Source organism: Manis pentadactyla, chromosome 1 (assembly GCF_030020395.1).
Source record: "Manis pentadactyla isolate mManPen7 chromosome 1, mManPen7.hap1, whole genome shotgun sequence".
Taxonomy (NCBI): domain Eukaryota; kingdom Metazoa; phylum Chordata; class Mammalia; order Pholidota; family Manidae; genus Manis; species Manis pentadactyla.
In genome coordinates, this window is record NC_080019.1 from 46,716,727 (window position 1) to 46,733,273 (window position 16,547).

General features: G+C 44.0%; 1 non-coding gene across 1 annotated transcript; it reads left to right on the forward strand.

Annotated features, from left to right (window-relative positions):
* The first annotated feature begins 14,418 nt into the window (after window positions 1-14,418).
* LOC118919440 (U1 spliceosomal RNA) lies at window positions 14,419-14,582 on the forward strand. The gene has a single exon (XR_005027520.1). It is a non-coding gene; the product is annotated as a U1 spliceosomal RNA (small nuclear RNA).
* Window positions 14,583-16,547: the final 1,965 nt, after the last annotated feature.

Here is a 16,547-nt window from a genome sequence, read left to right on the forward strand (position 1 = left end):
GTAGCTTGGGCCTGATGGGTTTTCTGGAGGTGCAAGGGGCTGCTGGCAGGCGGAATGGGTCTTAACCCTGGCCCAAGCTCTGGGCTCCCTTGCCCTCTGAGGCTTTCCCTTCCTCTTGGGCCTATGGAATAGATACATACTCGGTGTTCAGAGAGCCATTTTACAGTGTGGTGCCCCTGCAATGGGGAGTGGGGAGTGAGTATTGGAATGTCGTTCCCCAGCTCTTTCTGAAACCTTTTATCGAACAGGTAGTGTGTCATATGGCTGGCGGGGTCCTAGAGTCAGGGAACACAGATTGTCCTCTTTTATTCCTATTCACCTCCAGCCCTATCACCCACACAGCTCAGCTGTCCCACCCGATCAGGGGCTGCAGAATTCCAACCTGGTGTGTAGCGGGTGAAGAAGAGTTGTCCAAATCTTTCCTGAAGTTCAGACTGGTCTCAAATGGGAAGCAAAAGCCAAGCACACCACTCAGCTCTCTGGCTGCTTGGTGCCCATCCCTTTCCATAATGCTGCTGGAAGCCTTCTGTGTAATTAGTGGGGGCATAATAAATACATGAGAGGAGTCTTTCTAAAACATTGGAGCCAGTGTGTCCTTTTAAAATGGTATGGGAGGCAGAACCTTACAGGTTTCTACATGTCTACCTGAAATATCTTAGCAGACAATCACGTTGTCATCCCCAGCCACATACATTTATGAGCTTCTTGGATGGACCAGCCCTGTGGAGGAAAGCAGAGGGCTGAGGGGGAGTTCTGAGGGAGCGCTCTGGGGGTTGGACAGGGTGGGCTTACAGAGCTGGGAAAACGGCAGCTGTGTCACAGTTTAAGAAAGAGTGTCTTTGGAAGACTGAGGTTAATCAGGTAGTGAGACTGGCTGGGGAAGACACAAAGAAACAAATGTTTCTGAGGCACCTGCTGTGTGACAGGCACTGAGATGCTGTTTCAAGAGCTCCTCACTCACAGGTGGCGACGGCCCCACCATGGTGAAGTGACTGGCTGAAGGCCACAGTAGAGGCTGGGGTTCATCTGGCTCCTGAGGCTTAAGGAAAATCATTCCTGTTTCAGCCTGAAATCCCCTTGCTCTCTTTCTTCTGTCTGTTTCCAGCAGTCTGTCGAGCACACCACTGCTGCGGTAAGCTTTCTGGGATCTTGGTTCAGGTCATTCCGTCCACAGCTGGGCTTGTCCCTACCTCTGCAGTCTCATTCCCTCGGGAGGGAATGTGAGCTCCTTCCGAGGCCTTGCTCAGGGGACATGAAGATGTGGGCTTAGATGCTCTCTAAAGTCTCTTCAGGCTTATTGGTCATAGTTTTGGGGTAGAAGGGCCAACTCCTTCATAAATATTTTACTAATTAATTTTATAAGCTTCTGACTGCCAGTAGGCTCAAAGGAGCACCCTTGTCCCCAGACAAACTGGCTCTTCTCTGTTGTTTATCCTCGTCACCATCCTCCACTCAGTTGACTAAGCAGGGCCTGGGGTTCAGTCTTGATGCTTGTTTCTCCCCTTACTTGACTCACCCACTCAGTCGCTGGTCATTAACGATGCCTGAATAGCCTCTAACCCACCCCTGTCTTTCCATTTCCATATTACAGCGCTAGCTCATCACAGGCCTTCAATTGCTTCCTACCTGTTTTTCCTGCTCCACCCCTCCCAACAACCTGTCCTTCACATTGCAGCCAAGCGATCTAGAACACAGAGCTGACCGAGCCACTTTGCGTGGCTCCCTCATCTCTTCAGACCCCTTACCACGACTCACAAGCACGTCCTCATCCGGCTGCCCTCTCTCCGCTCCGGCTCCCACACCCCCTCCTTCCCCATTCGAAGCGCCAGTTGTGTGAATCACTTAGTTTCATAAAACATGTCGGGGGAACAAGTAATTACAGTCACTGAGCTCGGCAGTGAAAAATGGAACTTTATTTTTCTGTAACTGAACTTAGATTGCTGCGCATGTCCCTGCTGCCGCTCAGGAGTGGAAACGAGTTATCTTACCAATTCAAGGTAACTTGATCAATGCTGCTTTGTTCAAAAACTTCTTTCTTGTGGTAAAATATACATAACATAAACCATTCTTATCATTTTTAAGTACTTTATAGTTCAGTGGCATTAAGTCATTCACATTGTTGTGCAGCCATCACCACCCTCCATCTCCAGAACTTTTTCATCTCCCAAATGAAACTCTGTACCCATCAAACAACAGCTCCCCCTTCCCCTATCCCCTAGGAACCACCATCTTACTTTCTGTTTCTATGGATTCGACTGATCAATACTCAGCCTTTGGTTACAACTTGGCAACCCAGGGCTCCCTCCAGAGGCCCTTCTCCCGTCTTTGGGGTGATGTGAGTGTCCAGATGTCAAGGCAGGTTCACATCTTTGTTCCTCTGTTGGCACGAACCTCACCTATGGTTCCTGTCTTTGGTCCTGCCACGGTTTCTGGTCAACCAGTCACAGACTATCAGTGCATGCACCCACACCTCGGCAGTCCACTGGCCTCTCGGTGCTCCTGCATGCCTCCCCAGCGGAGGTCCAGATGCACACCCTTTCCGCACCCCGTGCCCCACTTTGAGGGTTAGGCTCTAGGTTCCTGGATCACCACTGCCTCTCTGAGGGCACCTGGGTCTTCCCCAGACTCACCCAGACACTCTGGGTTACACATAGCTGGTTCAGGGTCATTCCTCTCTGCCCCTCGAATTCCTTTTTCCTATCTCAGGAGTCTATCCCCAATTCCCTGTCCTCAGAATTTCAACCAGGGGTCAGGTAGTAGCTGAGCTATGGTTTCGAGCCCTCTTATTCTCCTCTTATTGCTAATACCAAATTCTCTTCTTTGGGGCAGAAGGAACCATTCATCACACATTCTCTTTCCAACTTACGGCATAAATTTACTCCCTCTTTTAGAGGGCTCAGAACTTTTCAGAACTTAGATATTTTTCTCCCTAGTTCTTACACTGGAAAATTTTGGCTATGGGATTATACATTTCTAGAACAAATATTTATTGAACATTTACTATGTTCTTGACACATTTCTAGTCATACTGGACAAAACAGACAAATACATCTGTCTTTCCCATACAATCCAGTGGGGAAACGCAGAGAATAAACAAGTCAAGAAAAAAGATGTCAGATGATGACAAATGTCAAGGAGAAAAATCAAGCTGAAAAGAGGGACAGGCAGTATTTGTGTAGAGTAGCAATTTGGAAAAAGGTAGTGAGAGAAGGCCTCACTGAGAAGGGATAGCTGAGTAAAGAAAGGGTGGAGGTACAGAAGACAGCCCTGCAGGTAGTTGAGGGATGAGTTTTGCAGGTGGAGTGCATGGGAAGTGCAAGGGTTCTGAGTTTTTAATGTGGTTAATATATTTAGTGGGCATCAGGAAGGTTCTTGTGGTTGCCCTGGAGTGTGTATATATATATATTAATAGGAGTTGAAGCTCTACAGGCAGTAGGGACGGAAGGGAGGGGACCAGATAGTGCAGAGCTTCACAAGTTATCATGAGGCTTGAGGTTTTACTAGGAGGGAGATGGAGAGCTTTGGGAGGGTGCTGTGGAGATAGATGTGGTCTAATAAGTTTTAACAGGATTTGGCCACTATGAGGGTATAACTAAAGCGAAGAAGGGAAGAAACAGGGAGACAAGTAAAGAAAATACTAATAAACCAGACTAGAGGTAATGCTAACAAGTGGCCAATACTGGGCATTTTGGGGATGGAGGCAGTAGGACTTGCTGGAAGATCAGATACAGGATGAGAGAGAAAAAGAGCCTCCAAAGATGGCTCTGAACTGCTAGAAAATTGGAGTTGCATGTATTGGAGGTAGGGAAGACTGAGTGAGGGACCTGGTTTGGGCTTGATGAGTTAGCAATGGCTAGTGGACATCCAAGTGGGGATGGACTAGGGGGTGGAGATGCACACTTTTGGGAAGAAAGCCTGGCCTGAAGGTGTGATACAGGAGTCCTCAGCATGCAGGTGATATTTGCAGCCAAATGTGAGGAAAGAGAGAAGAGAGAGGTCCAAGGACTACACACGGTATCCAGTCTCCCAGGGCACAGGGAAGACGAGGAACCGCAGGGCCTGAGGAGGAGCAGCCACAAGACGGGAGAAGGCCCAGGAGTGCACGGGCGATTCAGTCCACTGGAGGGAAGAGAGGTTTCAAGGAGGAAGCAGTCAACAGCTCTGGGAAATAAATACAATAGCGGAGCCCTGCAGCACCGTGGCTGGCCTCTTCACGTGGGCAGCTGCCCTCCCCTGAGGGCATGTGTGGTGAGGGCAGGGGTACCCCTGCAGTGGAGGGCTATCTGCTGTGCACATCCACGCTTGCTCTTACCCCCAGACCTTTGCATACACTCTTCTTTCTGCCTTTAACTCTCTTCTTCCCCTCTTGGTTGGTGGATTCCTACTCATCTTTTGGGGATCCCACCTTGGAGGCACCTCTTCAAAGATACCTTGGAGACATTTTACTACCACCACCCCCAGAATGGGGTTGGGAGCCCTTTGTATGCCTTCCAAGGCAGAATGACCTAGCCCACAGGCTTAGTCTGTGGAGTTCACAGTTTAACATATGTGAAGGTGATTTTAAACTACAAAGTGTCTCAGCATTTCTCCACCCTCCCTTTTTTTCTTCTTGTTGTTTTTTCTTATTTTCACTCTTTTTCCTCTTCCTTATTTTCCAGAGGTCTTTAATCTGCTGGCCCGTGGAAGGCAGGCAGCATTCCCTGTATTGGGGTGTATGACATTTCCGGGGGCAGGGTCCAGAGCTTTCATCAGTGTTTTGGGAGTAGTTGACCCAAAAAGGGTTAAGAATCACTTGACACAGTTGGGGAGTAAGATGGCAGAGGCTTTATTCTTTAGCTCCCTTTTATTTTCTTTGCCCTGCTTTGTCTTTCTACACATCTTTGAACACAGACACAGACTTAAAACATCAAGCCAAACTTTCAAATTTAGATTGAGGCAATATTTGAAGCACTAGAAATCAACCTCAAATCTTGCCTCAAAGTTGTTTGTTCCCAGGAAGACAGCTTCAATAAACACTGCTTCGTTTAAAAGTTGGGAAGAGTAATGAATTAAAGGCCAGGTTCCCTGCATAGCTCCATTTTTCTGGGGAGCAATCACAGCAAGGAAGTGCTGAGCAGGGCATCTGCACCAAGGGCCAGAAGCACTGCCCCAGGGCTTCTGGAAGAGCTGCCTTCCTGCCTTGGGGCTGCTCCACCCAGAATTGCCCATGCTTTGTCCCACCAAGGTCTGAGCCTCTTGTGAGAAGCAATCACTATCTTTCACTTTAATTTCCATTTAATATTGTATCAGTATAAAGACTAGAGGATTCTGCATTTGACCTGTGAAGGTGCAGTGCAAATGTGCTAAAATATAACACCTCCCAACCTTGCCATCAGAGCTACAGAATTTTATTTATTCACTCCGCAAGTGGAGTGTCTTGTGGGTCTTCCTCCCTCCCTCCCTTCCTCCCTTCCTCCCTTCCTCCCTTCCTTCCTTCCTTCCTTTTCTTTTTCTTTTTCCTTCCTTCCTCCCTTCCTCCCTTCCTCCCTTCCTTCCTTCCTTCCTTTTCTTTTTCTTTTTCCTTCCTTCCTTTCTTCCCTCCCCATTTTTTGGTTGACGTTACTACTCTAGCTCAGTGGGACGTTACATTTAGAGAGTGGCCAGAGCTGGCAGGACTGTGGGTGATGTGACATGGAAATATAGCGCTACTAGTATTGGAGGAAATTCCCGGGTCTGTGGCTGGGGCCTTGTGGGCTCTAGCCTTAGCCTGCCCCAAACAAGTGTGGAGTAATGGAAAGAGCAAAATAGTAACACTGGCAGAATGCATTTTGAGGCTTTGGCTTGGTTTGGGGCCACCCCAAAACAGGTCCCAGGAAACGCTGTAGGCATTTGGGAAAGTGAGACAGGGAAGGCACAGGGGCCAGATATCAATCCAGGCTGAGTTAATGAGCAGGTCACCTCCCTGGGCAAGTGGGGCTCAATCCACTGGGAATCCTTGAGAGACTGTCCCTGTGTATGGGGAGGAAGATGGGGTGTTTATTCATAAACTCCTGTCTCTCACTTGTGGGAGAGGGTTATTCCCTGGGCACATTTTTTGGCTTCTGTGACACAACATTCTGCTACCTTCCCATTGGTTTTCAGTCTGCTTTTGGGCTCCTTCTAGCTGACCTGTCCTTAAATGCATGCATGACTTAGGGCTTTGTCTCATCCCTGTTCTCTTAGTTAGCTGCACTTTCATCTTATGCTATTTTATGTGCTCCTTTTGCTTTAGCTCCCACTGTATATTGTGACTCTGTAATTGCTGGCTTGGGCAGACTACTAGTGCTACCCCAAAATTTGTTCTCCCTTCTTCCATATCAACATAGTTGCAGCTAGACTCTGGCCTTCCCAGCTACACCCAGCATTCTCAGTCCTTCTCGTGGACAGCTTGAGGGTTGGCCAAGTTTGAGCAATTAGATGTGAGCAGAAGTGGGTGTGGACAACTTTTAGTTAATTCCAATTTAGAGACAAGCCACTTGCATCGGACCTCCTCTCTTCCTTCCTAACCTCCCTAGGTTACTGTTGGGGTTGTGACCTAGCTTTGCCAATCCCAGTGAGAACGCATTCTGGGATGGTAGAGGGACAAGTTAGAAAAGCCTGGGCCTCTCAGTTATCTCACAGAGCAGAATGATTCCACAGTAAGATTCCATTTCATTAAACATCTGTATTTGAAGCTTTGTTACATTAAAGCAGTTTAGCCTGTTAATTAAGTAGTAAACCAGAAAAAGTCTTCTGAGATCTTGACCCATTTATCCAAATTTGGCTCCACATTTCTACTTGCATGACTCTTTGGCCCTCAGCTAAAACTCAATTCTTAGTTTTCACTCCCTCCCTCTCCTAATAATCTTCTCCAATATTTTCCTTTTCCATAGACTGAATCACTATATTACCAGGATGCTGCGGTTTATTTTTTAACCTCTCTCTTTATCTTACCTCTGTATCCAATTCATCACCAAATCCCAGTGATTCTACTTGCAAGATAAATTACACATCCACCCACCTAGTTTTCTTATTTGGACATCTAGAGAGAGTGGAGTTCATCATACACTTTAAAAAAAAATTAAGATATCATTGATATACACTCTTATGAAGGTTTCACAAGAAAAACAATGTGGTTATTACATCCACTCTTATTATTGAGTCCCCCCGCATACCCCATTGCAGTCACTGCCCATCAGTGTAGTTAGATGCCACAGAGTTCCTATTTGCCTTCTCTGTGTTACACTGTCTTCCCCGTAACCCCACACACACCATGTGCACCCATCATGATACTCCACAATCCCCTTCTCCCTCCCTCCCACCCGCCCTCCCCCACTAGTAGTCCCTAGTCCCTTTTGGGGTCTGTGAGTCTATTGCTATTTTGTTCCTTCAGTTTTGCTTCATTGTTATACTCCACAAATGAGGGAAATCATTTGGTATTTGTCTTTCTCTGCCTGACTTATTTCACTGAGCATAATACCCTCTAGCTCCATCTATGTTGTTGCAAATGGTAGGATTTGTTTCTTTCTCATGGCTGAATATTATTCCATTGTGTATATGTGCCACCTCTTCTTTATCCATTCATCTACTGATGGATACTTAGGTTGCTTCCATATCTTGGCTATTGTAAATAGTGCTATGATAAACATAGGGGTGCATATGTCTTTTTGAATCTGAGAACTTGTTTTCTTTGGGTAAATTCCTAGGAGTGGAATTTCTGGGTCAAATGGTATTTCTATTTTTAGTTTTTTGAGGAAACTCCCTATTGCTTTCCACAATGGTTGAACTAATTTACATTCCCACCAGCAGTGTAGAAGGGTCCCCCTTTCTCTGCATCTTTGCCAGCATTTGTTGTTCCTAGTCTTTTCTATGCTGGCCATCCTAACTGGTGTGAGGTGATATCTCACTGTGGTTTTAATTTGCATTTCCCTGATAATTAGTGATGTGGAGCATCTTTTCATGTGCCTGTTGGCCATCTGAATTTCTTCTTTGAAGAAATGTCTGTTCATATTCTCTGCCCTTTTTCTAATAGGGTTATTTGCTTTTTGGGTTTTGAGATGTGTGAGTTCTTTATATATTTTGAATGTCAACCCCTGTTCAGATATGTCATTTACAAATATATTCTCCCATACTGTAGGATGCCTTTTTGTTCTGCTGATGGTGTCCTTTGCTGTACAGAAGCTCTTTAGCATGATGTAGTCCCATTTGTTCATTTTTGCTTTTGTTTCCCTTGCCCGAGGAGATGCGTTCAGGAAAAAGTTGCTCATGTTTATATTCAAGAGATTTTTCCCTATGTTTTCTTCTAAGAGCTTTATGGTTTCATGACTTACATTCAGGTCTTTGATCCATTTTGAGTTTACCTTTGTGTATGGGGTTAGACAATAATCCAGTTTCATTTTCTTGCATGTAGCTGTCCAGTTTTGCCAGCACCAGTTGTTGAAGAGGCTATCATTTCCCCATTGTATATTCATGGCTCCTTTATCATATATTAATTGACCATATATGATTAGATTTATATGAGGGCTCTCTAGTCTGTTCCATTGGTCTATGGGTCTGTTCTTGTGCCAGTACCAAATTGTCTTGATTACTGTGGCTTTGTTGTAGAGCTTGAAGTCGGGGAGCGTAATGCCCTTAGCTTTATTCTTCCTTCTCAGGATTGCTTTGGCTATTCAGGGTCTTTTGTGGTTCTGTATGAATTTTAGAACTATGTGCTCTAGTTTGTTGAATAATGCTGTTGGTATTTTGATAGGGATTGCCTTGAATCTGTAGATTGCTTTAGGTAGGATGGCCATTTTAGCAATATTAATTCTTCCTAGCCAAGAGCAGGGCATGAATTTCCATTTGTTAGTGTCCTCTTTAATTTCTCTTAAGAATGTCAGGGTATAGTTCTTTCACTTCCTTGGTTAGGTTTCTTCCTAGGTATTTTATTTTATTTTTGATGTAATTGTTTTCCTGATTTCTCTTTCTGCTAATTCATCGTTAGTGTTTAGGAATGCAGCAGATTACTGTGTATTAATTTCGTATCCTGCAACTTTGCTGAATTCAGGTATTTGATCTGGTAGTTTTGGAGTGGATTCTTCATCATATACACTTTTGTTATCATAATTCTAGGCAGGGTCTCTTTTTGTTTTATTTTATTTTTATTTTTTATTTCTTGTCTTCATCCTTTATGTCCACTCCAGTATCCTTTCTCCTAATAGGTACCCATTCTAATGTATTTGGTGCATACCTTTGAAAAATACATAGTATTTGTGTATGCAACTGTTTTGGTTTATAACATAGAGATCTTATTCCAACTTTTATAATCAACACTAAGCTTTTTAAAAATTACCTGTGTTGCCATATGAACATCTAGTTTTTTATATCTATTTCTTCCATGTGTTCCATAATGGACAAGCATATATCGCTTATCCATTCTAGTAATAATGGATGTCTCAATTACCACAAAATTCCTGCTACAAAAAAAAAAAAAGCAAAAAAAATTATCCTTAAACATGTTCATTCATAGACCTCGTGTGAACTCTTCTTGGGTATGTACACAATAGTGGGCTTTGTGGATTGTAAGGCATATATACTCACACTTAATCCCACTAAGTAATGTTAGGTTACTTTCCAGTATGGGTGTACCCAGTCTTCTGCCTCATCAGAAGTGTATAAATGTTCCTTTTCCCCTAAATACTTGACTGTTATGCCCAACATACCAGTAATATATGACTTCTTAATTTTGCCAATTTCATGGATGTACAGTGGTATCTCATAATTATGTTAATTGGTGATTGAGTTGATTGTGTCAGTGTGAGCATCAATTTTCATGCTTGTTTAGCCTCCACTTTTCTGAATTGCCTGTTCATGTTCTTTGCACATTTTTTTCTTATTGGGTTTCCTGTTGTGTTCTTACTAATTTGTAGGGAGGGTTTCTTTTGCCATAGGAACTGTCTTAACCATATACTGCTGCTATTTACATTTATGTTTATGAATATATTGGTGCCAGATAAAGTTCAAACAAACCCATAGGAATAAAGGAGTCATAGCAGTTCATATAGAGGAGGTAGAAGGGGTGAGTCATCTCCCCATCCATAGTAGTATGGGCATATGGAACTCCAACCAGTCTGTGTCGTGGCTATTGGAACTACACTCACAGCACAAGGCTGTACTGCACAGACCACCTCTCTGTACACACCAACCCTCAGCAGTTCATTAACAATGAGGGTATTAGCTATTATGTACTGAAGAAGCTTTCATTAAATAGTACTTTAAAATTTTCAGCATACTATTTGGGATTGGCCCATTAAACCTTCATTGGTTAAAAATGAGTTCATGTTAAATGGAAAAATAATGATTGTGATACTGACAGTGATTGAGACAATGGACCATCCTGATCAAAATCAAAAGAATCAGGCTATTAACATGTGAAATGTAAAATGTGCAAATGATTTTCCTACTATTAGGTCCAACATTATTGATTCACTTTGAAGAAAACAATTACTCATGCTAAAGAAATGTTAGCTTGAATTTTACTTGATTTAGAGTTTTGCTTGTGTTTAGTTTACAAATTTATTTTATAGTTCTTTTTAGATTTTGTAACCATAAGAATTTTATAACTATTTTTTAATGTAGAACATTTTAATAACATTATCATGAGACCAATTTTAACAAATACTGGGGGGGGTCTATGTATTTTTTCCTTTAAACTTTGGGAAATACTGCCTTTGTCTACTAAAATGTTCATTTGCAGACTACAGGCTATTAACTATTTCACAGAATTGGGATGAATCATGGTCACCAAAATGAATTCTAAAATATTGGGCACCACAGATAATTCAAATATATATGAATTTGAGGGGCAGATCAGAGGCAAGGTTAACATATCTTTAGATTTGTGGTTGACATGATGGACTGACTTTTAACAGCCATTCCACCCCTTTCCTAGTGTCTGCTCGTATTGTAGAGGCTGGAAAGCCAAGAACTACATTTCCCAGACCCCCTTGCAGGTCAAGCTCTGCATGGCATTTAGGTTTAGCCTCTCAGGTGCGCTCACATGAATCTGGTGGCACTGAGTGAGCAGATGATTAGCATCTACTCCTTCTGCTGCCAGGCATGCATGTGAGTCATTTGTATTGGTCTGGGGTCCAGCCACTATGTCTGAGGATGTCAGAGGACATGCTTCTCGTGGTGTGGATCACGGCAGGTGCGGCGGTGTCCCAGCTGTGAGTTTGAGGACATCGCTAGTGGTCTCCTGGCTGTAAGAGAGGCAGCAGTTCTTTTGGTGGCCCAGTTGTTCCAGTTGAAATGAATTTGAGTCATTTCAGAAAGCTCAACCCATTTGTTGAGCACTGCCAGTGATCCTTAAACTGTGGATACCCTACAGTAACTCATTCCTGCTTAACCTGGCTAGAACAGATTCTGTTCTTTGCTTAAAAGCCTGACTATTATGAGGTCAGATCCTTGTAGAGTGACATTTTCCAGCTCTCAAAACCAATTTCTGACAGAGTGCAACCATGGTGTGTGTGCATGGCTCTTGCTAAGGCCACATGGGGTACAGTTTGGTCTCTGTCCCCAGCGATCCAGGGCCAAGACACTGTGTGGCCAGTGGTCAGTAGCTTCTGAGCACCATGAGATGTTGTCCTTGAGTTCAGAGATGGGTGGGGTGGATAGGGGGGTGGATACCACTGTGTGGATGGCAGGGGGAGCCTCATGGGAAAGGCGGAAAGTGAACTGAACTTTTAATTAATGAGGTGGAGGTGAGAGAGGAGGCAGGAAGGAGGAGAGAGGACATGGAAGGTAGGGAGAACTATGGGAACAGCATGCAGAGGTGGAGGGACAGGTCTCACCTGGACCCTAGAAGCCTTGAGTGCTAGGAGAAGAACATAGTAACATTTCATTCTCTAAGCCTGGAGAGCCATTTCAGGTTTTGAGTAGAGGAGTAATGTGAGTAAAGCAGTGTTACCCCCCCACCACCCACTTTCGTGTGGGGATAAAGAAATAGTGTTTACATGATAAGCTTTTGGAGTGGATGGTGTTGTTTTATGTTGTGAGACTGGGACTGAGATATTCTTATGTCACCTGTTAATTTGGAACTCCAGAAAATGGGAGACTTAGCATTGGTTGAATCTTGCTTGGCGGTCAGTGGAGCAGCCATTAGAGTTCCTGCATGAAGCAAGCCCACGCCATGCTGCAGAAGAAACCAAGACTCCACCCAGGTTCTTGAGGGCCATCCTCCAGCTTAGGGCTGCATACAATGAAAAACAATCTGGAAAGGATATTTTGCAACATTGATTTCAAGTGGCAAAGTGGGTGAGATTTGATTTTAGGACTTTCTCTGAGGCAACAGTGGAGGGCTGGTTGTATTGTTGGAGTTTTATATTCTCCAAGAACTTTGATTTGTGCATGTGGAAACTTTGTAATGGTGAGGGGAGTCTTAATTTCATGTTATCCCTCTGGGTGTGGACTGAGCCCCTTGCACGGCCTCTGATAAGCTGGGCTTGATGATGTGGCCAGTGAACAGAAGTGGGAAACTCTCCGATAGTGGCTTTGGAGTTAAATGAGTGGCCTTTTTTGACCCATTTCAGAGATTTCTGGGGGCAATACATATGAGGCACTGCTTATGGCTTATGGGATAAATGAGTCAGAAAAGGGACCATGGAAATAGAGGAAGAGAGTCCCTGATACTCCATGGAATTTCTTGCCTGAGTCAGAGTCTAGGTTTTACTGACAATAGGCCTGATTATTGAACCCAATAGTTAACAAAAGCATAAAGCATGGAAATGTAGGCTCCCAAAGGGGGAATGTGTCATGGTCTAGTCTCTCACCTATTTTCATTCCTTCCCAGGGGAGGAAACACTGGTCTTATTGGTTAGTTGAGGGCGAAGGAATGTGAGTCAGTGGACATGAATTTCCTTGCTCCCTCTGACTCTACCAAGCATCATCTTTGAAGCCGTGTGTGTGATGGTGGACAGTCCCACTTCCAGGTCCAAGCTAGAACTATGTGTCCCCCTCCTGGCATTGACATGTCACGGTCACAAGGGAGGAGTTTGCCTTCCCAGTGTGCTTGTTTTGTGTCTGTGCAGCCCTTTTTGGGTGACAACTTGATAGTTGATTTTCTTTCAAGGTGCATACGAACAATGATAAAATTTTGTCATCAAAACAGCATGGACTAGCCTTACCTCTTCCATTTTTCCTCACAGATGCCGCTGATGTTAAATGAAGCAACCTGTTTTTTGTTGTAATTTTGGTTCTGTTTTTTTGGTGCCAGCTTGTATCGTCTCAGATTATCATCTACCTGTTTCACAAATACCCTTTTACCCTGATGCATTTTATGTACCCAGCCAGTGCACTAACAGGTATCAAGCATGCCCTTAAAGGCAGCTCGTTAACACCTTGGTTTGCCACACTCCTGTGAGAAACGGCAGTGATAAGAACTAAGCCATGAACTAAGTTATACTGGGGAGGCGGAGTGTCTCTCCAGCAAGGCTCCTGCCCTCCCACCACAGCGGAGGGTTGCCGCAGGGACTAAGGCCCTTTGCTTCTGGCTGAGCAGGAGTGTGCTGACAGCTCTGGGGCAGAAAATGGAAAGACAGGAGCCCTTGAGGTAGGACACTGTCAGCTTGTGGAACTGTCCCCTGTGGCCGTGGTTGAAATCACTGGTGGCAAGAAGGGCTGTGGCAGAGTGCCCTAGCCATCTGTGCAGCTGATAACCTCCTTATCTGGCCCAACACTTGGCGTATGCTTCCCACACCACACTGTACCAGGTGACTTGTATCAGATTTTCAAACATGGAACTGCGAACTCTGCCCTGCAACCCCATGCCAGCTCTCAGCCTCTCCCTAGGACCTCTAGACGGTCCTGCAATCCAGTATCTAAAGGGATAATTCCTGTTGGAGCAGGTCCCTGCTCTAGCTCTGAGTCTGTTCTGATTGGTCAGGGCCTGTGTCCCATGGTTTGTAAAACATTTTGGATATTGTCCGTGATTGTAATAATTTGCCCACTGTCTGCCTTTTCCACCAGGTCAGTGTGCCTCCTGGCAAGGACTGTTTTCTTTGTTTTTATACTCCCACCGCCCAGTACAGGGTGTGCCACATTTAGGAACTCAATGCTAGGAACAGAAGGGGCATCAAAATGAAAATGCCCTTTAATCCAAGTTAACCAAAGCTTGCCTAAAGTCATATGCTAACTATTGTGCACATGACTTAAGACTGAATTGAACAGTGAATATTTCAAGTATTACTTTAACCCTGGGCATAATCTTATTCTAAACTGTAACCTTAATCCATTATATCTAAAGTATATAAAAAAGGTAATTGACTCTGAAGTAATGAGTTTTTTTTTTCTTTTGCTGCTCTAAGATTCACTGGAATGCATTTCTGAAGGATAAAGTCCAAAAATATTTAGAGCAATGGTAGATTTGTTAAAAATAAGGGCATAATACTTACCTGGCAGGGGAGATACCATGATCACAAAGGTTTTTTTCCCAGGGTGAGGCTTCTCCATTGCACTCTGGCTGTGCTGACCCCTGTGATTTCCCCAAATGTAAGAAACTCGATTGCATAATTTATGGTAGTGGGGAACTGCATTCATGCTTTCCCCTGAAAAAAAGGGGGGAGGGGCATGGCCACAATGAAATACCACCCTACACCCATTAGGATGGCTACTATGAAATAAAAACAACAGAAAATAACAAGTATTGGTGAGGGTGTTGAGAAAATGAAACTGTTGCACACTGTTGGTGGAATTTAAAATGGTGCTGCCACGATGGAAAAGATATGGCAGCTCCTCAGAAAGTTAAAAATAGAATCACCATATGATCCAGCAATTCCATTTCTGGGTAGAGATCCAAAAGAGTTGAAAACAGATTCGAAGAGATATTTGTGCACCTATATTCATAGCAGCATTATGCACAATAACCAAAAGGTGGAGCAAACTCAAATGCCCATTGACAGACAAATGGATAAACGAAATGTGATATATCTATATAATGGGATATTATTCAGCCTTAAAAAAGAAGGAAATTTTGCATATGCTATGACAGATGAACAATGAGGGCTTAGTGTGTTAAATGAAATAAATCAGTCACAAAAGGACATGTTCTGTATGATACCACGTATATGAAGTATCTAAAGTTAGACTCATAGAGACAGAAAGTAAAATGGGGGTTGCCAGGGGCTGGGGAGATGGGAGAATAGCTTACTATTTAACAGGTACAGAGTTTCAGGTTTGTAATATGAAATGAGTTCTGAAGATGGAAGATGGTGATGGTAGCACAACAATGGGAAAGACAATGCTACTGACTATACACTTAAAATGGCTGAGAGGGTAAATTTTCTATTATGTGCATTTTACCACAATTTAGAGAAAAGGTATACTTAAAATAGTAAGTGTAGAGTTTCCCAACATGACCACTTTGAAAGGAAAGTTGTTGGGGTGTGCAAATATGTTTGATATTATCAGTCATAGGAATTCGGTCACAGCTCACCTATAGGTGACCATACCCAAATGCTGGACACATCATGATCTCTCTCTTGTGTTAAGTGGCTTCTGTATTTAAGTGACTACAGACTAGCATATGGAGAATGCAGAGCATGGTGGCAGCATATCCTGCTACCCATTTTCTCACTTTGGGAACTGCTAAGCGTCAGCTACTGTGGTTCTTCTCTCACCTGAGAAGGTGGTTACATATCTTCTCTGGCACAAGAATGTTGGAAGTCAGTGGGTTGTTATCATTCCAGAATGTAGAATGACTCAGTAATTCCAATCAGTACATTCTGCTGAAAAACTACCCAGTTGTACTTTATGGGGATAAGACCCAACTATCCTAACTTCAGTCCTCACTGTGAGTGTGATTTGGGGCCACAGGGAAGCAGACAGAGCGCCTCCTCCTGATGCCGGAGTTCTTAGCCCACAGTCTCTGTCTCACTCACCTCCGCCCATGTTCTTGGACATTCAGCTTGGCTCTTATTCCTTTAAGTCAAACTTTCTCAAGCTCAGAACTGTGGACATTTTGGCTTGGGTGACGTGACTCTGCTATGGTGGCTGTTCTGCATATCCCAGGATGCTCTGCAGCGTCCCTGACCTCTACCTGCTACATGCAAGTTGTGACGCACCCCCAACCTTAGAACAATCAAAAATGTCTCTAGATATTGGTAAATGCCCCCTGAGGGGAAACCCCACCCACTGCCCCCACTGAAAATCACTGTTTTAAATGGAAGGCAAACCACTTGGCACTTTTCTGAGAATAACATGACTTAAATGGCAGAGAATTATGCCACATCTTCCATGGCAGTGTGGAGCATTCTGTAAATGTGGTTTTGTAAGGTGCTGGAGGGAAACCCAGGCCTTTTACCCAAAGACCATCCAAGCATGATTCAGTTAGCTGAAGTTTCCTACTCTTCTGAGACTTCAGTGTGGTTGCAGGAAGGAAAGTAGACTTCAGGGCCGTATGGTTCTGGGCTCAGATCTTGCTCTGGGGCAAGTTAATACATCAGAGTGTGCATTTTTTGGGGGGGAGATCAGTGGGGATCCCAGGCCCCACCTCATGGCAGGATGAAATGAGATAA